Source organism: Hyperolius riggenbachi, chromosome 2 (assembly GCF_040937935.1).
Source record: "Hyperolius riggenbachi isolate aHypRig1 chromosome 2, aHypRig1.pri, whole genome shotgun sequence".
NCBI lineage: Eukaryota > Metazoa > Chordata > Amphibia > Anura > Hyperoliidae > Hyperolius > Hyperolius riggenbachi.
In genome coordinates, this window is record NC_090647.1 from 408,715,465 (window position 1) to 408,739,487 (window position 24,023).

The window sequence follows — 24,023 nt, forward strand, 5'->3', positions numbered from 1 at the left end:
CACTGGCGAGGTGATCAGGGCTGGGGTCTGAGGGCATTCTGAGGGTGTGGGCGGGTGATTGAGTGCCCTAGGGGCAGATAGGGGACTAATCTGATAGGTAGCAGTGACAGGGGGTGATTGATGGGTAATTAGTGGGTGTTTAGGGTAGAGAACAGATGTAAACACTGCACTTGGGAGGTGATCGGACGTCGGATCTGCGGGCGATCTATTGGTGGGTGATCAGATTGCCCGCAAGGGGCAGGTTAGGGGCTGATTGATGGGTGGCAGTGACAGGGGGTGATTGATGGGTGGCAGTGACAGGGGGTGATTGATGGGTGGCAGTGACAGGGGGTGATTGATGGGTGATTGATAGGTGATTGACAGGTAATCAGTGGGTTATTACAGGGGAGAACAGATGTAAATATTGCACTGGCGAATTGATAAGGGGGGGTCTGAGGTCAATCTGAGCGTGTAGGCGGGTGATTGGGTGCCCGCAAGGGGCAGATTAGGGTCTGATATGATGGGTAACAGTGACAGGTGGTGATAGGGGGTGATTGATGGGTGATTGATGGGTAATTAGTGGGTGTTTAGAGGAGAGAATAGATGGAAACACTGCGCTTGGGTGGTGATCTGATGTCGGATCTGCGGGCGATCTATTGGTGTGGGTGGGTGATCAGATTGCCCGCAAGGGGCAGGTTAGGGGCTGATTGATGGGTAGCAGTGACAGGGGGTGATTGATGGGTGATAGGTGATTGGCAGGTGATTGACAGGTGATCAGTGGGTTATTACAGGGAAGGACAGATGTAATTAATGCACTGGCGAATTGATAAGGGGGGTCTAAGGGCAATCTGAGCGTGTGGGCGGGTGATTGGGTGCCCGCAAGGGCACTGGGACCACCAGGGCAGGAGGCAGCATGTATAATACACTTTGTAAACATTACAAAGTGTATTATACACTTTGTATGCGGCGATCGTCGGGTTAACATCCCGCCGGCGCTTCCATATAGCCGGCGGGATGTTGCGGCGGGTGAGCGGCGCCAGGCGGAGGCGGAGGATCGCGTCACGGATGACGCGATCGCTCCGCCCATGCCCCTACAAGGACCGCCGCCATTTGTCTATACGGCAGTCCTTGCGGGGTGCACTTCCCGGCCGCCAATTGTATATACGGCGGTCGGGAAGTGGTTAATCTTCACCTCCCAGCCGCTCACAACCAACTCCTCCTCCACCCTATCCTCCCCTCACCTCCTTCACTCCTACTACCACTGAGGAAGTCAACCACCTAATGCAGACTTCCCATACCACTACCTCCCCCCTTGACCTTATCCCTTCTGATCTACTTCAGCCTCACTTCACGGATCTGGCCCCAGTCTTCACTACCCTGTTTAACCTCTCCCTATCCACAGGCACCTTCCCCTCAGACTTCAAGCAGGCCACAGTACTGCCTCTGCTCAAGAAACCCTCCCTCGACCCCTTGCTACCCTCCAACTACCGCCCGATCTCCCTCCTCCCCTTCGCCTCAAAACTCCTTGAGCGTCTGGTTCACAAACGCCTGACCCAGTACCTCAATGCCAACTCACTACTAGACCCACTGCAATCTGGATTTCGGCCTGCCCACTCAACCGAAACTGCTCTCACCAAAGTGGTCAATGACCTTGCCTTAGCTAAAGCTGAAGGTAAATACTCCATTCTCCTCCTCCTTGACCTTTCAGCAGCTTTTGATACAGTAGATCATCCCCTACTCCTCCAGTCCCTCCAATCCATGGGCATTCACGATCTCGCCCTGACCTGGCTTTTATCCTATCTCTCCAACCGCTCCTTCACAACCTCCTTCAATGAGTCCTTGTCCACCCCCAACCACCTCTCAGTGGGAGTCCCCCAAGGCTCGGTCCTTGGCCCCTACTGTTCTCCCTATACACATCCTCCATTGGCAAGGTTATCTCCTCCTTGGGTTTTAACTATCATCTGTATGCAGATGACACCCAAATCTACCTCCACACCCCTGACATATCCACCACTACCATGGACAAGGTCTCCTCCTGCCTATCTGCCATCACCTCTTGGATGTCCGCTAGGTTCCTGAAACTAAATCTAGACAAAACGGAATTTATGATCTTCCCACCCCGGTCATCCCTGGACCTCCCAGATGTGCAGGTCACTGTTAACCACACTACCATTCGCCCTACCTCTCAAGCCCGCTGTCTGGGTGTCACCCTGGACTCCGCACTCTCCTTCACTCCCCACATCCAAAACCTCACAAAGTCCTGCAACTTCCACCTTTGTAACATCTGTAAGATTCACCCTTTCCTGACCTCTGCCACCACCAAACTCCTCATCCATGCCCTCATAATTTCCCGCCTCGTCTACTGCAATGCCCTTCTGTCTGGTCTCCCTATGACCCGAATAGCCCCACTACAGTCCATCATGAATGCGGCAGCCAGAATTATCCACTCCTCCCATAGCTCCACCAGGGCGGCTCCTCTCCATGAATCCCTCCGCTGGCTTTCTATCCAGTCCAGAATCAGATTCAAGATATTGTGTCTGACCTACAAATCCGTCCACAAAACCAGTCCAACCTACATTTCTGATCTTACTCAGAGATACACACCAAGCCGCTCACTCCGCTCCTCCAATGAACTTCGCCTGACCGTCTCCCGCATCACCCAGTCCCATGCACGCCTCCAAGACTTCTCAAGAGCCGCTCCAACACTATGGAACTCCCTGCCTCCACCCATTAGGGCAGCCCCCTCCTTCAACACCTTCAAGAAGGCCCTCAAAACTCACCTTTTCACTCTGGCCTACTACCCCTCACAAGTGCTTTAAACCCACAGCTGAACTCTGATCCCCTACCTCTCGTGTCCCTACCTCTCCCTCTAGATTGGAAGCCTTTGGGCAGGGTCGTCCTCCTTTAGTGTCCTACCTGATCATGCACCTCCATTACTGTGCACCCATGCTATGCATTTGAGTGAACCTAACTTGCCTAATCTCCATGCTCCCATCCAGTGACTGACTAAGCATTACCTTGTACTCATACTGTGCTGTGTGATCTGGTTTTCTTGTATTCCTGTATTGTCATATTGCTGTTTGTCACCCCTAAATATTGTCTGTAACCTAAATTAATGTCCAGCGCTGCGTAATATGTTGGCGCTTTATAAATACAATAAATAATAATAAATAATAATAATAAAAAGAACCCCAGCATACAACTGAATGGCAATGGCTATTAAAGGGCCAGTGCTCCTAAGGTATGAGAAAACTCCAAACCATAACAGCAGAAAAAGTTTTTAAAGTTTTGAATGCAGGATTAGCATCTTTATCACTTAATACACTCAGACTAGTTGCTGTTAAAATTTGATTTTTATTGTGACAATCCCGCTTTAAGACCCTGCGGACATTATCTGTAGTTTGCCTCCCAGCCATAGTCTATCTGGTCTGGATGTATGCAGGGAGACAACTATTTAATCTTACTGCCAGTATTTTGGAAAACATTTATATGACTGTCTATATTGATTAATGACTCAACTCTTGCGTTTCATTGACCATCCTTACTTTAGAATTATTTAAATAAACCAATACACAATAGTAAAAGTTTATTATACAATACGTGCAGACAGACCTAGATGCAAAAAACAAAAACAAAACTGAAAAGCAAATTAGGTGAGGCTGTAGACACTGTTGCTTATATCTTCTGTCACCCTGCTCACCTCTTCTGTCACCCTTTCAAATGTATTCAATTATCTGGTGTGAAAGATTGCACAATCCCTACATAGGTTTCACAAAATTGGGAGAGGTGTCTTTCCACATTTTGTTATATTAAAGCCTTATCCCAAAATTGATTAAATTATTTTTTCCTCAGTATTCTACACATAACACCCTATAATAACAACATGAAAAAAGTTTACTACTGGATGTCAGCAAGGCGAGCCATGACCGGGTAGGATTGTCAGTAATAGCCAGCCACTTTCCTGGCTTGCTTCAGGACATCCTGGAATCCTTGTCCACAAAACATAACACAATCAAATTTAATACATGTGCCATGCAAGGCACGTGAATCAATTTGCCAATTTTCAGTGGAGGCAACAGATTAGTACCATTGCCACAGACAACTTTACCAACACTGAGGTTGTGGTTTCTGCCACTCGTCCGCCTGTGTCTGCAGAGTGGACAGCACTGCAGGTCTGGTGTGGCTTTTTCCTTCCAGGTACAACATACGCAACATGACACTGTCATACCTGTATAGTGGAACAGACAATGGGTAGCTTGGGGACACCGCAGAAGAGGAGGTTGCAGCAGATGAGGAGGACTCAAATGAGCAAGAGACTGCAGTGGAAGGACGAGAAGTAGGTGGAGAAGTGGCTGGCCTGCATGCAAGACATCACCACCTTGTTACCAATTGAGCAGGAAAGGTTATGTACCTTCCCTGCCCATGTTTTGAAGACCAGGTGTCTGTAGTCAGATGGACCTTAGCCGCAACACTGTGTGCCAGAGATTGGTTGACCTGCCACTGCACATGTCGGTACAGGTCCAGGATGCCCATCTGTGAATAATATCCTCTTCCTGGTACCTCCCACCGCGGTGCTGCAATGCCTAAACATTTTTTAAAGGCCTCAGATTGAACCAGGTAGTATTGTAAAAACTGGCGGGCTAGCAGTTCTGACAAGCCAGCTGTCAGACATTGGGCAAGGAAATAGAGTGAGCGGAAGTAGAGTGAACGACACTGGAGACAGAGGAGATCGGCGGAATGTGGCGCTCCATTGCATGGAACCCGGACGTGGTAAGTCCATGTTCCCTGCCCGTTGCACCCGCTGTGCTAATTTTTAGTAGGGGTAGCACTGAGGGGGGAACGAAAGAAGGACAAGGTCTCCACCTGCCTCACACCCATTTCACCCTGGATGGCCTCCTTTCCAAGCCTGCTGCCTAGGTGTTACCCCAGACTCTGCACTTTCCTTTTCACCCCACAACCAAAGTATTGCCCGATCCTGCAACTTCCACCTCTGCAACATCTCCAGGATCTGCTCCTACCTGTCCCTTGACACCACCAAACGCCTCATTCATGCCCTTGCCATCTCCCGCCTAGACTATTGCAATTTCTTTTTGTTGGGCCTCCCCTCTAACCGTATTGCCCCCCTTCAATTGGCATTGAATGCGACAGGCAGAGTGATCAACTCTTCTCATCGCAGTGCTTCTACCACTCCCCTCTTCAAAGCCCTCCACTCACTTTCCATCTGCTTCAGGATCAACTTTAAAATTCTGTGCTTGGCCTACAAATCTGTGCACAGGACCTACAACTCCAATCTTGTCTACAGGTATATACTGGTCCACCCCCTCCGATCCTAAAATGACCTGCGCCTGTTCGCACCACGCATATCTCACTCGCATGCATGATTGCAGGACTTCACGAGGGCTGCCCCCACTCTCTGGAACTCACTCCCACTAGCCATCAGACTCGCCCTCACCTTTAATACCTTCAAACGAGCTCTCAAGACTCACCTTTTCACGCTTGTGTACCCACCTACATCACCACGATAATATCTTATGCTGAATACTCTCTTAATAGATGCACCTATTGTCTTTATCCCTACCCTTTAGATTGTAAGCCTCTGGCAGGGCCCTCCTCCCTAGTGTTTCCAGCTTGATTATGCAATCTTACTGTCTGTCCACTCCTGCGGACTAGAACAGTCTCTAATTTGACCAAATACACTGAACTACTGTTATCAAATCCTTTGGATGAACTTGTTTTGTTGTGAGCTCCTTGTATGTCCTACCTTGTATGTTAAAGAGAACCCGAGGTGGGTTTTAATAATCCTATTCGCACATAGAGGTTGGGTCTGCATATAATGCCCACTCCCCCTAGGCCCCCCCTGCGCTCTGCTGTCCCCCATAAATCAAATTGCCGTGCTAGCGACACACAGCGTGTCGCTAGCAGGCTGTGTACAGCCACACTGTTACTCTCCGCCGCTCCCCCGCCTCCTCTATATCGCCGCTCCCCGCCTGCGTCCCTTCCCTCCAATCAGCGAGACGAAGGGACGCAGGCGGGGAGTGGCGATATAGAGGAGGCGGGGGAGCGGTGGAGAGTAACAGTGTGGATGTAAATAGCCTGCTAGTGACACGCTGTGGGTCACTAGCACAACGGTTTGATTTATGGGGGACAGTAGAGCGCAGGGGTCCTAGGGGGAGACAGTATAGCAACAAAAACTCTTGTAGTATAGCAACAGAGGCTGGGCATTATATGCCCAGCCTCTGTGTGCTAATAGGATTATTAAAACCCACCTCAGGTTCTCTTTAACCTATTTCTCTATTGTGCAGCGCTGTATAATATGTTAGTGCTTTATAAATTCAATAAATGAATAAATATCTCTCACTCTCCCTCTATCTGCAGCAGCAGCACTTCTCCCTACTCTGAAAATGGCAGCTGGGATCATGCCTGTTATAAATGGAGAGGCCTGGGTGGTGATCATGTATGATTGGCCATCCTGTCCCACCAGACTTTAGGGCAGGAGTCTCAAACTCAATTTACCTGGGGGCCGCAGGAGGCAAAGTCAGGATGAGGCTGGGCCGCATAAGGGATTTTACAAAAAAAAGTCCTCAAATGTCATTATTAACAGTTTTAATTATTTCTTCTGAACATGAAGTGTCCTACCTTATAGTTTGCTTCAGTGCTCCCATTACAAGTAATCCGCCGTGTCCCCACCGCAAAACGAGGGCTGCAGAGCCCCCAAATCCCCGGGGGGCAATCCGCCGGCACTTCCTGGAAGGGGCAGAGCTTTCAGCTTCAGCTCTGTCCCTCCTGACGTCAATCGCTGTGGATCGCCGCCTCTGCCCGCCCCTCTAACTCTTCCTTCACAGAGAGGGGTGGGGAGAGGCGGCCATCCGTGCGGCGATTGATGTCAGGAGGGGCAGAGCTACAACTGGAAGCTCTGCCCCTCAGTGTAGTCGTGGATGTTTGCCCGGGGGATTTGGGGGCTCTGCAGCCCTCGTTTTGCGGCGGGGACATGGCGGATTACTTGGGAGCACTGAAGCAAACTATAAGGTAAAATAGTTCGCTTCCGTGTCTCTTTTGCTTTTGCCGGCGCGGGCCACAAAATATTGTACCGCGGGCCGCGAGTTTGAGACCCCTGCTTTAGGGTGAAGGTTAAAAAAATAGCACTATGGGAGAGTATAAGGCGGGTATAAACTCCCCGTATAGTTCACGAAACTCGCAAGCGCGCAAGTAGCGACCATTCGTTGGCGAACGTGGTCGGCCATCCCTAGTCACCAATTTACTTGGCACTTTACTGAATATAACGTAATAAATTATATCTATATATATATATATATTTTATTCTTTTTTGGTTTTTTTAACCACTTGAGGACCACAGTGGTAAACCCCCCTAAAGACCAGGCTATATTTTTCAAAATAGGCCACTGCAGATTTAAGGCCAACACAGCACACTAGTGATTCCCGATTTTTGTGTGTGTAAATATTTATTTTTGCGGTAAATTTCCTTATTTCCTTTTTTTTTTTATACTAAACCCTCTTACCTCCCCCCCACCAGCCAATCCCTGTGATCAGCTGTCATAGGCTTCAGCCTATGACAGCCGATCACCGCCGACACTCAGGAGGGGACAGGCTGTCCCCAGTACATCACTGCCGTGGGCCGCTGCGCTGTACATAGTAAAAAGACGGTGGTTTCGCCGTCTAACAGTCTCCCGAGTGGCGATCACGGGCGTTAGGTAGTTAAATATTGCTTTATAAATTGTTTAGTCAGTGTTTTTCTATTGTAAAATCTTTTCTTACCTTGATTTACATTCTGAAATTTATCATAGGTGTCGAAATATTTACTGTTGGCAGGTGCATTACTGCAAAATGATTTTAACTGTGTGTACAGTAGAAATAATAACTTGTCTCCTAGAATGTTCTAGGAGGAGAATTCCGCATAGCTAAACAACCTAGGCTGAGCATTCCTGGGATGGCTGGATTACATACTAATATACAGCAATATATCGATATTGGAACTGTTTCTTATACTGAAACTAGGAAAAATAATGTAAAAGTGGGTATCCTGAATAATTTACTACATTCTACTATATGCCACTAAAGTTTCTCATTTAATCATCACTCCCTTTTACATATACTGCATTTAGGGGTGTGTGGTGCGCTCACCCATTGCAAGGGCGATGAAAATGTATGGCGACTTTTATACTTACACAATGAGTTGCGGTGGAAGTACAGTTAGTCCCTGGTTAACGAACGAGATGGGGACTGTAGGTTCGTTCTTAACCTGAATCCATTCTGAAGTCGGAACATTGTGCCATTTCTGTCCTCTGTACCTCCTCTGTGCCCACCCGTGCCTCCAATGCCCCCTCTGTGTCACCTCTGTTCCCCTCTGCCTCCAATGTCCCCCTCTGTGTCACCTCTGTTCCCCTCTGCCTTTAATGTCCCCCTCTGTGCCACCCCTGACCCCCAATGTGTCACCTCTGTCCACGTTCCCTCAGTGTCTACATCTGTGCCACCTCCCCTCTGTGCCTCCACTGTGTACCTCTGCTTCCACTGTGTCCCTCTGTACCACCACTGATCCCTGTGCCCCTTTGTGCCTCCTTCTGTTCCCCTTTATCCAGGGCTGGATCACAGGTTTTCTTTAAAATGTGTAAAATGTGTTTGTATGCAAAACTTGAAACTCTATATAGTATAGTGCACCACTGTAAAATGTTATTAAAAAAACATTTTGAATTTTTTAATTGATTTTTTTTCAAAAACTATAAGATCTTTTTGATTTTTTTTTAACTTGCTCCCATTTTCATGCTGTTTGTAGCGACAGGTCGTTTGTAAGTTGGGACTACCTGTAGTCAAATCGCTGCAAATCCGTCGCAAAGTTATCCATGCATTTCCACATGATCCGTTCCTACCGCACAGATTATACATTAATGCAAGTATATGGCAACACAGTAAGTGTAATCCACACAGCGCGGTTTGACACGGCGCACTTGTGTGGACTGATGCAAATCTGGTGATATACTTCCTGCCCACCAGAGCGCACGTCACTGAAAGGGGGAGAAAAGAGGGCGGGCCTATGCATATGATGCTGTCGGCGCACTCTGCTGCAGGGTCATTTGAACTACGGATTTGTGCGGTGCAGTGATCCAATGGCAGGCTGCCATTCCATGGGATCACCGCACAAGTATAAGTAAAATCAGCCTCAAGTATTTGTAACCATTCAGGATTTCCCAGAGGAAACTATAGAGCAGTTGTATCTTGGGTGGTAAAATGCAATCTGTGAAGCAAAGCCTAGAATTGTAACTGTCATAATGGGAAAGCTAAATGCTAAAACTGGCTACAAGAAAATATCACACTGTATGGACAGCCATGTCCTTGGATCAAAAAATGAGAGGAGAAAGTCAAGACTAAAAGATTTATGGGAAGGCAATGACTTGGTAACTGCAAAACACTATGCTTGTGCATCCCCACAGAAAACTATTCACTTGGAAGAGCCTGGATGGAAATTACAGTAGTCACGTTGATTGTATTGTAATGAACAAAATATTTTAAAACTTCATTAAGAAGATTAAAATGTATCTGGGGGGGTTGATATCAGACCATAAGTTAAGATTAAATTAAAATGGAAAAAGCATCCACCATCCAAAAAAATGATAATCTAGCATTGATTCACATAAAGTCCACCGCCCTGCATTTTACAATTGAGGACAAGAGACCAGCAGAAACTAACCCATGCTTTCCTTTTAGCTCTTTCACAAATTTGTGTTTGCTAGTTATATTTTTTGATTGAAGAAAATTGATTTATCATTTAGCTGCAGTGGCAGTATCATAGTTTAACACTTTTAGTGAGAATAAAGCATTATAAAGCAATTAGTCACATTGATGGACCACTTTAATTCAATAATGTCTTTAAAGAGAAACTCCGACCAAGAATTGAACTTTATCCCAATCAGTAGCTGATACCCACTTTTACATGAAAAATATAATGATTTTCACAAACAGACCATCAGGGGGCGCTGTATGACTGATTTTGTGCTGAAACCCCTCCCACAAGAGGCTCTGGTACCGTACGGTACTCTGGGCAAACTGCCACAATGTAACAATGACACACACAGGAAATGGCTGTTTATAGCTGTCTGTTAAAGCCAGAACAGCTACATAATCTGCCCACAGTAACAATGTCACCATGTAATACATGTCAGAATGTGAATCTAGGAGAGGAAAGATTTTACAATGAGCAAACTCTGACTAAATCATGTATACATAATTATTGTAAAAATTAAGCAACTTTTTATATTAAATTATTTTCACTGGAGTTCCTCTTTAAAAGGGAACCTGAAGTGAGGAAACCAAAGCTCGCTTCTGGTTAGATTGATACCTAAGCAGAGAGAAGGTACTGGATACTGAGAAGGTTCTGGATACTATAGAGCCTTCCTAGTCCTTCGATCTGTTCCGTTGTTCCTGTGCTATAATCGGTTGAAGTCATTTGAATAGCTCTTTGGCACGCCTCATGCAGCCTTTAGAACTACTTGTGTCCCTGAGCAGTTCCAGGATAACCACATCCGTACTGTAGGTCTGGGCTCACGCATTTGCAGTATGGATGTGCTAATTCTTGGAACTACTCAGGGATGTGAGTAGTTAAACAGGATTCCCAAGGAGTGCTGAAGACCAGAATGGTCACATAACTTCAACTGGGGATGGTGCAGGAAAGATGGGACAGACCGAGGAGTCTTCCCTCTACTTAGGAATGTATCTAACCTTAATGGACAACTTAAGTGAGAAGAATATGGAGGCTTCCATATGTATTTCCTTTTAAACAATACCAGTTGCCTGGCAACAATGCTGATCTATTTGGCTGCAGTAGTGTCTGAATCACACCGGAAATAAGCATGCAGCTAAGAACAATAATGTCAGAAACACCTGATCTGCTGCATGCTTGTTCAGGGTTAATGGCTAAAAGTATTAGAGTCAGAGGATCAGCAAGACAGCCAGGCAACTGGTATTGCTTAAAAGGAAATAAATATGGCAGCCTCCATATCTTGCTTGCTTCAGTTGTCCTTTAAAGGATCAGCCTAAATTAAGCTCCCAGCATGTCTCTCGCCGCAGCTCTGCACGCAGTGGTTGCCAGCGCCGCTCGCGTAGGCGCAGGTGCAGTACAGGCCGACCTGGAGGTCGGCCTGACGTCATCGCCGGGGACTGGGAGGGAGCTGCAGCGAACGGCTGCGTGCAGAGCTGCGGCGAGGGACATGCTGGGAGCTTGGGGCTGGAGGAAGCCCCTGGTAAGTAGCGCTTATTTTCTTAATTTAGGCTGATAACTTCTTTAAATGAGTTTCCTCACTCCACGTTTGCTTTAACTAAAAAAAGGTACCAGTAAACATATCTATGCTAATTTTATTTATTTTAAAGGGTACTTGAAGTTAGTTTTTGGAATCCATGTTTGCCATATCAGTATGTGGCATACCTTTCTGCTGGATCCATTTGATCCTACAACCGTCGCTGATTATCGAATACAGCTGGTAAATTCTTCGACATTAATGCGCTTTGAGTCCTATGGGAGAAAAGCGCTTTACAAATGTTATTTGTATATTGTTATGTTAGTGTATAATGTTAAATCCTCAGACAGGAAAAGGCTGAGCTTCTCCATCTTCTCATGGGACTGCATTCAACATTTCATTGAAGTACTTAACTCTTTAAATAAAAATAACACAGACTCCAATAGGCGATTAACAGGCAGCGGCCTCTTTATTTATTGGGGGGAGGGATTTGTTTACTTTTAAACTTGGAAAATTTTATTTTCTTTTATCTATAACCCAAACCAGACAACTTTATTAAACCACCATTCACCAAACACCAACACATAAACCCAGTAGAACCGGGATTGATGGTCTGGGGACCCGACTCAATCCCACCACAAAAGTCCTTTTAAAGTCCATAACCCCCCCCCCCTTTCTATAAGGCCCGCGACAGCACCAAAGAACAAGGAAAAAAGGGGAGCGTGGGCGGGCAGCTGCTCAGCTCGCTCCTTGAATGTGACCGCTCTCTGACAGGAACAGTTTTTATTGACTGTTATCCCTCCTCTGATTGGCTCCTTCCTCCTGGAGGGAAAACGCTGCGTCCAATCATCTTCTAGCTGCAGCTGATAGGCTCACAGCTCTACACCTGCTTGACGACAGCATCTCTGAGGTGAGGTAAGCTGACACTTGTATCTGAAAATAGAAAAAAGAACTTCCAGTACCACAGCCTTGTTAACCCTTCCCATTCAGTCTCAGCATTCCCATGTTCACAGCAGCCTTAGGCAGGCTGCTGTTCTTCCATTCCCTTTGCCTCACTCCTCCCATTGCCGGCCCCTCCGTGTGTTTTCTTGTGCTTGTCAGACTCTTGATGAATGTGCACGTTGCAATGCTCTGGAAGTGGTTTCAACTTATTTCATGGAGAATTAGGATTCTTTTGAAAAAAAAAAGTAGAGTGGTATTAATACTTTTGGCATAATCTGTATTTCTCACGTGCATAGAATGGAAGACTGGGCTCACAACTCATGTCTAAAGCTATTTTTTTAATTTGTGATCTAGCACCATGCCTCTGCTTTAGAAAGCCTCTGTTTTAGAAGTTAATAAAATAGAACCCCTGGAAGAATGCAATTACTTTGATGGTACTTAGTGAAGGATTATAAAAAATTTCCAGCTATGAAGGTTTCACAGTAATCATGAACATTTGGATATGATTATTAAAGTGATAATAATTGGAAGTAATTCTGAGGTTTACACATAACGAGTTATAAAATTAAAATGTTCTTCTGACACTGATCAACACAAATAGACTCTTTAATCTCAAAGTGAAAAAAGGATCTCTTCAAAGCTATTCAAACTCATTTCAAGGAAGAACACAAAATACCTGAAGGTACAGGCATCTACCCAATCTAATGATGCACCTAAATCACCTGCTAATTGTTTTCTGAAGTGAAATAATAATTAGCTTAATGAAGACCGCTGTAGTGCAGTCAATAGGTTGCATGTGATTATAGCATAAATGAACACATATCTGGTGAGTCATTTCTATACTAGTAAGAAAGAATAATACCCTAACCAAGTTATATAAGCAGCTACAGTGTCTGTGACTGGAGAGTCTATGTGTGGTGATATATTAGGGTGCTGATGATGTTAAGGATAATACAGGAACATATTTTTCATGTTTCATTTTTCTATCTGCTGTGTATTATGTCAGAGATGTAGGTATGCCAGGCTGGCAGCTGGCTTTATGGAGTTCCTGTATGTACATGTAAATTAACTCTAGCATTGTCTGCATTTGAATAGGTTAATTACGTTGAATAGGCAAGTGAACCTAGACATTCAAGTAGGGACTGTCTACCGAGCCTCTAATTAGGAGATGGCTAATTATGCCCAAAGCCAGTCATGTCCTTACCTTTTGATCTTTTGGGAAATACTGTCTCAGATGTGTATTGTGCTTGGGAGCAATTGTCACCTGGACTGGCTGTAGTGTGCTTTGACGCAGCTCACACCAGCACAGGGCCAGGAATTTACATATGGCAGCCTACTGGAAATGGCTGAAGGGTTGAAGTCCTTCTAATACAATTTTTACCTGTGGAAATTGGGTTTATGGAAGTGTTCTGAAATCTCTGAAAAGATCAAACACTAACAGAGGAACGCTTTGAAGTTGCACGCGTTAAACAGGAAATTGGATTTTTCCTGGACCTGGGACATTGGGGTGGCCCCGGGGCACACATTTTGCTATAAAACAGCAGCCTGGGACAGTCACAGATCATCTTCTCCTGAGAGTAGCTCATCGCTAGAGATGATCCAGAGGAAATCGTAAAATTCGTGTCTCTCCACGTGTCTCTCCACGGTTCAATTAATGTTTATCCCATTTTATTTTTATGCAAACTTATCTTGCTGTGTATCCTTGTAAACTTTTATCCTTGTAAACTTTTATTTTGTGACTTTTTTTTACTTTGTTTTTGTAAATCTTTTGTATATATTATTTTCTGCATTATTCCACTTTTTTTCCTGGAATATTAAATCGTTATTTAATAAGTTTGACTTCTGCTGTACTAAACTAACACTCATAGCCTAGTAGAGGAGACTGAAGTGTAACGGTGTATAAGTCCATGCCTGATTGTGTGATTGAGCGACATTACCATATAAGATTGTAATTGCATTGTGTGTATGGGGCACTTCCACGATCGACAGCAGAGTGGGAAGTCTCGGAGTGGCTAACAGTATCGTTCGGAACGACTGTTAGTGGTTTTGCTTCACTACAGTGTAAGATTGCAACTGTGTGTGTGTGTGCGTGGTGTTTCCGTATTCGGCCTAAAGCGCAAAGCTGACCCGAATACGAAAACGCGGATTGCGTGCTGAGCACTCGACAGCCGAGTGGACGTGTCTAGCAACAGCTAGTGGTGGCAGTGAGAAGTGTTTGAGGGGTCACAGCCTTGTGGTAGCTCGACTAAGGCTGCTTCCCCTCTCGATCTGGTCAAACCCGCAGTCGGGAACCGTATACGCAAGCGTGCCGCGGGCCGGTTCCTGACACTATGTATTCAATATTTCATAGAAGGGGGTTTTACCAGTCATAGATTTATGGTAAACTAGCAAATAAAATGTTACTGTTAAGTTAACATGACATTTTACCTACAATTTGATAGAAAATATATAGTAAAATCTGAAATCAGCTGGAAGACAGTTCTGTAGTCTTAGGAGATTCTTTTTTTTCATACTAAATACAATGCTTGGAAAAAAACAAAACTGAACTTAATCATAGATACATTATCTTTACCATTAGTTATGGTGATAGAAACATAGTGGGATACAGTGGGTTGCAAAAGTATTCGGCCCCCTTGAAGTTTTCCACATCTTGTCACATTACTGCAACAAACATGAATCAATTTTATTGGAATTCCACATGAAAGACCAACACAAAGTGGTGTACACATGAGAAGTGGAACGAAAATCATACATGATTCCAACATTTTTTACAAATAAATAACTGCAAAGTGGTGTGTGCATAATTATTTGCCCCCCTTTGATCTGAGTGCAGTCAGTTGCCTATAGGCATTGCCTGATGAGTGCACCTGTGTGTAATCTAATGTCAGTACAAATACAGCAGCTCTGTGAGGGCCTCAGAGGTTGTCTAAGAGAATATTGGGAGCAACAACACCGTGAAGTCCAAAGAACACACAAGACAGGTCAGGGATCAAGTTACTGAGAAATTTTAAACAGGCTTAGGCTACAAAAAGATTTCCAAAGCCTTGAACATCCCACAGAGCACTGTTCAAGCGATCATTCAGAAATGGAAGGAGTATGGCACAACTGTACACCTACCAAGACAAGGCCGTCCACCTAAACTCACAGGCTGAACAAGGAGAGCGCTGATCAGAAATGCAGTCAAGAGGCCCATGGTGACTCTGGACGAGCTGCAGAGATCTACAGTCTCTGGGAGACTTAGGACAACTATTAGTCATGCACTGTACAAAGTTCGCCTTTATGGAAGAGTGACAAGAAGAAAGGCATTGTTAACAGAAAGCATAAGAAGTCCTGTTTGCATTTTGCCACAAGCCATGTGGGGGACACAGCAACCATGTGGAAGACGGTGCTCTGGTCAGATGAGACCAAAATTGAACTTTTTGGCCAAAATGCAAAACGCTATGTGTGGCAGAAAACTAACACTGCACATCACTCTGAACACACCATCCCCACTGTCAAATATGGTGGTGGCAGCATCATGCTCAGGGGTGCATCTCTTCAGCAGAGACAGGGAAGCTGGTCAGAGTTGATGGGAAGATGGATGATGCCAAATACAGGGCAAACTTGGAAGAAAACCTCTTGGAGACTGCAAAAGACTTGAGACTGGGGCGGAGGTTCACCTTCCAGCAGGACAATGACCCTAAACATAAAGCCAGGGCAACAATGGAATGGTTTAAAACAAAACCTATCTATGTGTTAGAATGGCCCAGTCAAAGTCCAGATCTAAATTCAATCGAGAATCTTTGGCAAGATCTGAAAACTGCTGTTTACAAACGCTGTCCATCTAATCTGACTGAGCTGGAGCTGTTTTGCAAAGAAGAATGGGCAAGGATTTCCGTCTCTAGATGTGCAAAGCTGGTAGAGACATACCCTAAAAATACTGGCAGCTGTAATTGCAGCAAAAGGTGGTTCTACAAAGTATTGACTCAGGGTGCCGAATAATTACGCACACCCCACTTTGCAGTTATTTATTTGTAAAAAATGTTTGGAATGATGTATGATTTTCGATCCACTTCTCACATGTACACCACTTTGTATTGGTCTTTCACGTGGAATTTCAATAAAATTGATGCATGTTTGTGGCAGTAATGTGACAAAATGTGGAAAACTTCAAGGGGGCAGAATACTTTTGCAACCCACTGTATGTTTTTGCACATGACTGCGGAAGGCTTATGAGGTAGAATTAGGCCTCTTTCACACCAAGACGTTGCGTTTTAGGGGACGTTAAGGTCACATAACGTGCCCCTAACGCAACGCATGGTGGTGTTGAAGTTGGATGTCAGATTGAGCCACGTTATGAGGCTCTTGGTGCTATCCTGGGAAGCCCGGATCTTTTCAATGATTCGGATGATTCGAATCGGATCATTGAAAAGAGCCGGATCTTTGAACCGAATCTTTGAATCATTTTACTAGGGAAGCAGGAAGCAGGGGTGCAGCAGAGTGAGAGGTGCAGGAGAATGAAGGCACATTGAGGGTGCTAATGGGGAAGGGAGAGATGCAGAAGGAAGATTGTGCTTGTGCACAGAAGCTGCAGTTCCTGTTTCTTCCAGACATCCACTGTGAACCGAATCCTTCATTGTGATGATCCGGATGATTCGACTCACAAAAAAGATCCGGATCAAAGATCCGAATCGTTCATGATCTGGACAACACTACAGTGTAGTGAATATTAATTAACCATGTGGCTAGGAACAATAGCGGACTCTCCCCTTACTGAGCATGTGCAAACAGTCTAACACAGCTAAAGCCACATATAAAGCACAGCATGCTGCACTTTGTTTGAATGCCCAGCGTTACACTTTAACGCAATGTGGGCACTGTGAACAGCCCATTGATTTTTCATTACTGTGAGTTGGGCTGCGTTACAGGCTGCTCTAACGTGCGCCTGATGGCCCTGATTCACCAACTTATGACAAGATTGCGGTGCGTAGGTTGTGCGTGGCAATTTTACCATTACTACCATGACAGTGTAGCGCTCCTTGCCTAATTAGGGTGTTGTAGTGTGTGTTACCCTAGCAGTGCTCGTGTTACTTAGGTAACATGGGTCGTGCTTATTGGGCAATGGCCACTATGCTGTTGGCAGTAGTAACAGTAAAATTGTCGTTTACTGCCTGCACAAGGCAATCTTACTGTAGGTTGGTAAATCAGGGCAGATGCCTTTCTATCGGGGAGTATCATGTCAAAAAAGTCTTATCAATAGAATCAAGAGATAAAAGGGAAATGATTAATACCCAAAGAAAGATGTAGAAATGAATATATACAGCACATAATTAAAGATGATGATGACATGTGACACGATGAAATAGACATGTAAATATACAGTGGCAAGCATACAGACACTTATGCTGTGCTCCTTTTTCTTTTTTCCCTGCCTGAAAGAGTTTGTAATTAGCTATGGAACTGACATGTTTTTCTCCAGTCAGGACCCAGTTGGCTCACTGATAACATATTGCAGCTATAAAACACTTTCCTAAGTAGATACCTGGGTTTTTACTGTGAGAAGAAAAGATAAAAAGGTCAATAGTTCATGTATTTTCACTCTGGGGGCCATATGTAATTAACTTATTGACCTGAGTTTTCTCCTAGGTGATATTTTTAAACTTGTCAATGATATGCCCTGTAAGCCACCAGAAAGCAAGAAAATAGTCAAAATTATTTTGATAGTACTTTTCACCTAGTTTTTGGTACTTTTTTTTTAGTTAAAAAGTGCTGGAAAGTTATTTTAAATCGAAAATGAAACATTATCTCCTAGGAGATAACTCAGGTGAAAAACTGAATTGCATATGGCCCTGGGACTCTTGAGACACTGCAATTGAGCAGAGACTAAAATATTACATCTGCTTTGTAAATGTTTATACATAAAATAAAACCTTGAGATATCTAAGGCCTGGTGCACACCGAAACCCGCTAGCAGATCCGCAAAATGCTAGCAGATTTTGAAACGCTTTTTCTTATTTTTCTGTAGCATTTCAGCTAGCACTTTGCGGTTTTGGGAAGCGTTTTTGGTGTAGTAGATTTCATATACTGTGAAATGATGTATGTCAGCGCTCCTCTTCTTCAGACTCTGTGCTCTAAAAAACACAAACAAATACACTGCACATAGTGCATTACTGCCAGTCAATAGATTCCAGATTTTGTGAACCCTTATAAAAAAACACCCGGGGTGACAAGTGGTGCCTCCGTGCCAAGCCCAGTGAATAATGCCAAACTGCTCACCAGATAGTTGCCACCTCAGACAACAGGTGGATCTAGCGTTTTGGTGTATAGACCAGGCAAACAGCTCTCCAATAAAATTCAGAATCTTTAATCCAGATCAAGCTTGCAAAACATAAATAAAACTCTCATAGCGTAACACATAAAATCAATGCACTTCAGCCTGCGCCTATAGAGCGCACTTACGTAGCAAGGTGATTGTTAGGCGTATCGGGCTCAAAGGCCCAGTGGTGACACTCCTCTCCGGGTGGACTCGGCGTCCCGTAGTTCCCCCTCGGCGTGTCCCCTCACGTTTCTCGTATAGTAAATACGGCCGGCTAGCACTTCCGCATCCCGTGACGTCAGACGCACCTGGCTCCGCCCTACGCGTTTCGTCCGTGCGGACTCATCAGGGGCTGACGTCACAGGTGCGGCCGACGTCCTTTGTAGCTCCAAAACTCCTCCCCTCACTTGCATCATCACTAGTTTTGCGCCGTCTGGAACGCATGTCGCAAGTTCATGCGTCCCATCAGCCTTAATGAGCACAGCACCAGCTAGTTACTTTGCCTCTAACTTTCTTTGGCCTGGTTGGCTGTGCTACCTGTTCTGTCACCATCTAGTGGACTTTTATTATATTGCACCTATGCTAGTGGATCTGAGACTAAATATAAAATGCGAATTAAAATATAGATTACTCAATTTATCATACATCAATATTAAAACTTGGTACTGGCTACCGATTAGGTCAAATATATGGCCATGTCTACCTGGAAAATACATGTTACCTAATAATTAATGTGTTAGACACTGTTTAAAATAGAAATTGTGACACAGTTTTTACTTCACCAAACACCTTGTTTCTCCAATTCGCCCCTGTCATGCTAGTCTACCCTCATATTAAGGCTGATGTGACCAGCATGAGCCAAGGAGTCACCTCTGGACATTGAGTGAGAATACATCATACCGCTCTGTGTTCCATATAGTGCAAGATATCCTGCATAGATCAATTTTATACATCTGTAAACATATTTGTGTCCCAGAACTTGGCCTCTGTTCACATACCCTGCCCCTATTCCAGGAGCGGGTCTACAGAGGGAGAATAATGTTAGCCCATCAATTAATTCATTGCATAAGTATATACCCCTCCGCTACCCCCCTGTGATTTGTGTGCCTATTCCCCTTTTTAATAGTGTGTCTACATGGCAAACAAAATTCTCAGCACTCCCATTGCATAATGGACAGGTTAGGCTAAGGTTATCCCTATGCTTCACTTTCTATATAGCTGCCTCCAGTGTCTTTATTTCAGATATCATTGGTAATAAAACAGTTGAGGTCGAATTCTACATTCAGACCCCTCGGGGTTAAGGACTGTAACTGATAGATCCATTTACCCTCTGCCTGTGATATATCTCTGACCAGACTTGATCCTCTCCACTTTTTATTGTGTGCCTCCACTCCCATGAATCTCAATCCACTGGGATCACAATTATGGACCAGTCTGAAATGATTTGACACATTATGTGTCTTTAAGCCCTTATAAATATTGGCTATATGTTCTCCAATTCTTGTGTGGAGTTTTCTTGTGGTCCTTCCCACATATTCCAAGTTGCAGGGACACCATAGTACATAGATAACCCCCACGCTGTTGCAAGTAATGCATTGCTTAATATCCAGTTGTTTGCCGGTGTTCCTGGATTGAATTGTAGACCCCCTTTGGGGTTTGGCCTCCCGGCATCCCCTACATCCCCGGCAGGGGAAAAATCCTTTTTGGCCCAAAAGGTCTGTAGACCTGGTCTGGGGGGGATTAATGTAGCTGGATACCAGCTGTGATCTCAAGTTTGGGGCTTTTCTATATATGAAACTTGGTTTTTCTGGTACTACTCTGGTTAGTGTTCCGTCCAATTTCAAAATGTTCCAATGCTTTTTTATTATACGTTCAATTTCCTTATGTTGGCCGTTATAATCAAACAGCATGTCAAATTCTCTATTTTTCTCATTTCCTTTGGTATGGTTCAGTAAGAGGCTATTTCTATCCATAGAGGCTATTTGATGAACCTGATCTTGCAATGCCAACCCATCATAGCCCCTATCTTTAAACCTCTTTACTAATATCTGGCTTTGCTCTTTAAATGTTTCCACTTCAGAACAATTGCGCCTTAATATGAGGGTAGACTAGCATGACAGGGGCGAATTGGAGAAACAAGGTGTTTGGTGAAGTAAAAACTGTGTCACAATTTCTATTTTAAACAGTGTCTAACACATTAATTATTAGGTAACATGTATTTTCCAGGTAGACATGGCCATATATTTGACCTAATCGGTAGCCAGTACCAAGTTTTAATATTGATGTATGATAAATTGAGTAATCTATATTTTAATTCGCATTTTATATTTAGTCTCAGATCCACTAGCATAGGTGCAATATAATAAAAGTCCACTAAATGGTGACAGAACAGGTAGCACAGCCAACCAGGCCAAAGAAAGTTAGAGGCAAAGTAACTAGCTGGTGCTGTGCTCATTAAGGCTGATGGGACGCATGAACTTGCGACGTGCGTTCCAGACGGCGCAAAACTAGTGATGATGCAAGTGAGGGGAGGAGTTTTGGAGCTACAAAGGACGTCGGCCGCACCTGTGACGTCAGCCCCTGATGAGTCCGCACGGACGAAACGCGTAGGGCGGAGCCAGGTGCGTCTGACGTCACGGGATGCGGAAGTGCTAGCCGGCCGTATTTACTATACGAGAAACGTGAGGGGACACGCCGAGGGGGAACTACGGGACGCCGAGTCCACCCGGAGAGGAGTGTCACCACTGGGCCTTTGAGCCCGATACGCCTAACAATCACCTTGCTACGTAAGTGCGCTCTATAGGCGCAGGCTGAAGTGCATTGATTTTATGTGTTACGCTATGAGAGTTTTATTTATGTTTTGCAAGCTTGATCTGGATTAAAGATTCTGAATTTTATTGGAGAGCTGTTTGCCTGGTCTATACACCAAAACGCTAGATCCACCTGTTGTCTGAGGTGGCAACTATCTGGTGAACAGTTTGGCATTATTCACTGGGCTTGGCACGGAGGCACCACTTGTCACCCCGGGTGTTTTTTTTATAAGGGTTCACAAAATCTGGAATCTATTGACTGGCAGTAATGCACTATGTGCAGTGTATTTGTTTGTGTTTTTTAGAGCACAGAGTCTGAAGAAGAGGAGCGCTGACATACATCATTTCACATTGTCTATTGCTGGACTCTTTTTGATAGCGCATACTCGTGTGATGGGTTATATGTATTTTAATATTTCTAACAATTTTGAGATTGCATATCTGGGCAGCTTATTATTTACCAATTTAGGTTATTAAGGCTCAATTCTTTTCTAGATAGCGATTACGGGCAGGCGCAGTTTGCATATACAAGATTTCATATACTGTTTTGTTACAGTAAAGCTGTTACTGAACAGCTTCTGTAACAAAAACGCCCGTTTTTCAGAGCGGTTTGCGTTTTTCCTATACTTAACATTGGAGACAGAAACGCCTCCGCAATCCAAAAAATGCCTCACCTCGGGAGTATGCGTTTCAGCAAACCGCCTCCCTCTTTGGTGTGAACCACCCCATTGAGATACATTGACCAAGCGTATCCGCAGTAAAAACGCCAAAAAACCCGCTCGGTGTGCCCCAGCTCTAAAAGAGTCATTTTTTAGGAGTAGGAGGACAGATCTAATTCTGTATCTCTTTAGTTTATTTTCATCTCTGGTTCACTTTAAGGGATCACAATAAGCAATATGTAAAATTTGTTTCTTAAAAAAAAAATGGGCACAAAGGAAAAAAATCTGTACTACAGTACTTAAAAATGGTCATCAGGTGCATATAATCAGGCACAGTATTAAAGAGAACCCGAGGTGGGTTTTAAAAATCCTAATTGCACACAGAGGCTGGGTCTGCATATAATGCCCAGCCTCTGTTACTATATTGTTCTCCCCCAGGCCTCCCCCCCCCTTCCTGTGCTCTGCTGGCCCCCATAAATCAAACCGCCGTGCTAGTGACACGCAGCGTGTCGATAGCAGGCTATTTACATGGCCATTGTCACTTTCTGCCGCTCCCACGCCTCCTCCATATCGCCGCTCACCGCCTGCGTCCCTACCCTCCCCCTGGATTGGAGGGAAGGGACGCAGGCGAGGAGCAGCGATATGGAGGAGGCGTGGGAGCGACAGAGAATGACAGTGGTCATGTAAACAGCCTGCTATCGACATGCTGCGTGTCACTAGCATGGCGATTTGAATTATGGGGGCCAGCAGAGCGCGGGGGGTGTCTGGGGAAGAACAATATAGTAACAGAGGCTGGGCATTATATGCAGACCCAGCCTCTGTGTGCAATTAGGATTTTTAACACCCACCTAGGGTCTCTTTAAATAAAATAATAAAAAAAAATTATTTATATATATATATATATATATATACATATATATATGTATCAAAATGTTATACAACAGAACCATAGGTGGCACTGTTGCACTTGGTTCCATTCCCACATTTCTACTGTTGGTTTTCCCTGTAATTCAAAATATATTACTGGTTTTGTTGACTTCTACAAAAAAACTTGGCCTGCTGTGTTTGAAACCTTATATTCTGTTGTCTTTTGGGGGTTAGTAATTATTGTTAAATGGTAAAAAAGTTATGTAAAATGTTGTAGAAAAACAGGACAACAGACAGAGATCTAGGAGAATAAAGACATACAAATATATCAGACTGGCAGTTCCCACTACTTAGCTTAATGTACAATAACCTCATAAAAAGTGAAAGTGCAGATCAAGTGATTTGGGTGCACCTGGCGCCACCATAGACCTCAATGTTAATTTGCAACTATGGTGTACCAGTGCTTTAGTTTCTAGCATAATGGCCATGGCTATGACTATGATTATCCCAGCTCTAAATATCGGTTCCAGAGTTTGACTATTATTAACGGTTATTATTAGCTGTACCCTGGATATTGCTTGATGGGCAAGTTAGTGTTAAGGTTAATATTAGACATATGTTAAGGTGGTTAATGTTCAGTGTAGGTCGGGGTGGTTAATGCTAGGCATAGGCAGATAGAGGCAGTTAATGTTAGATGTACGTAGGAAGAGATAGTGTTAGCCATAGGTGAAGAGGGTTAGTGTGAGGTGTAGGTAGGTTGAGTTAGGGATGACGGAAGCTGACAATACAATATCAGTACTAGTACATTATCAATATTCTAATTAGTTCCAATGCACATGCTGCCTTATCCACTGTTGTCCCTAACACTGCAGGGTGGCCTGTTGAGAGCTCCCTTATTGGCTGAAGCTCTCAAGCTCCTTGAGTGCGACAGGAGAAAAAGCTTGATACAAATGTTAGCTGCACTCAGAAATGTCAATAATGAATAGATGAGGAAACAGTATATAAATCTGTCAGTTTTAAAAAGAAATATGTCAATAATATAGGTACAGTGATTGGAAAATAGGAGACAGAAGAATTCACATAGTAGAACCAGCTAGAAATGTGCAAGTGAAAGTTTGCTTGACCAAATAACCAAAGTAATGTAATTAGGTGGCTATAGGGCATCCATTTGAAAAGGGCGCCTGGAAAAAAGGGTGCTTGGTGTAGCCCATATATGCCAAATTCGGCT

At 44.4% G+C, this 24,023-nt stretch overlaps 1 protein-coding gene across 1 annotated transcript in view; it reads left to right on the plus strand.

The window, feature by feature from the left end:
• EFHC2 (EF-hand domain containing 2) overlaps positions 1 to 24,023 on the plus strand; it is a 234,940-nt gene that overhangs the window by 87,921 nt on the left and 122,996 nt on the right. The window lies entirely within an intron of this gene.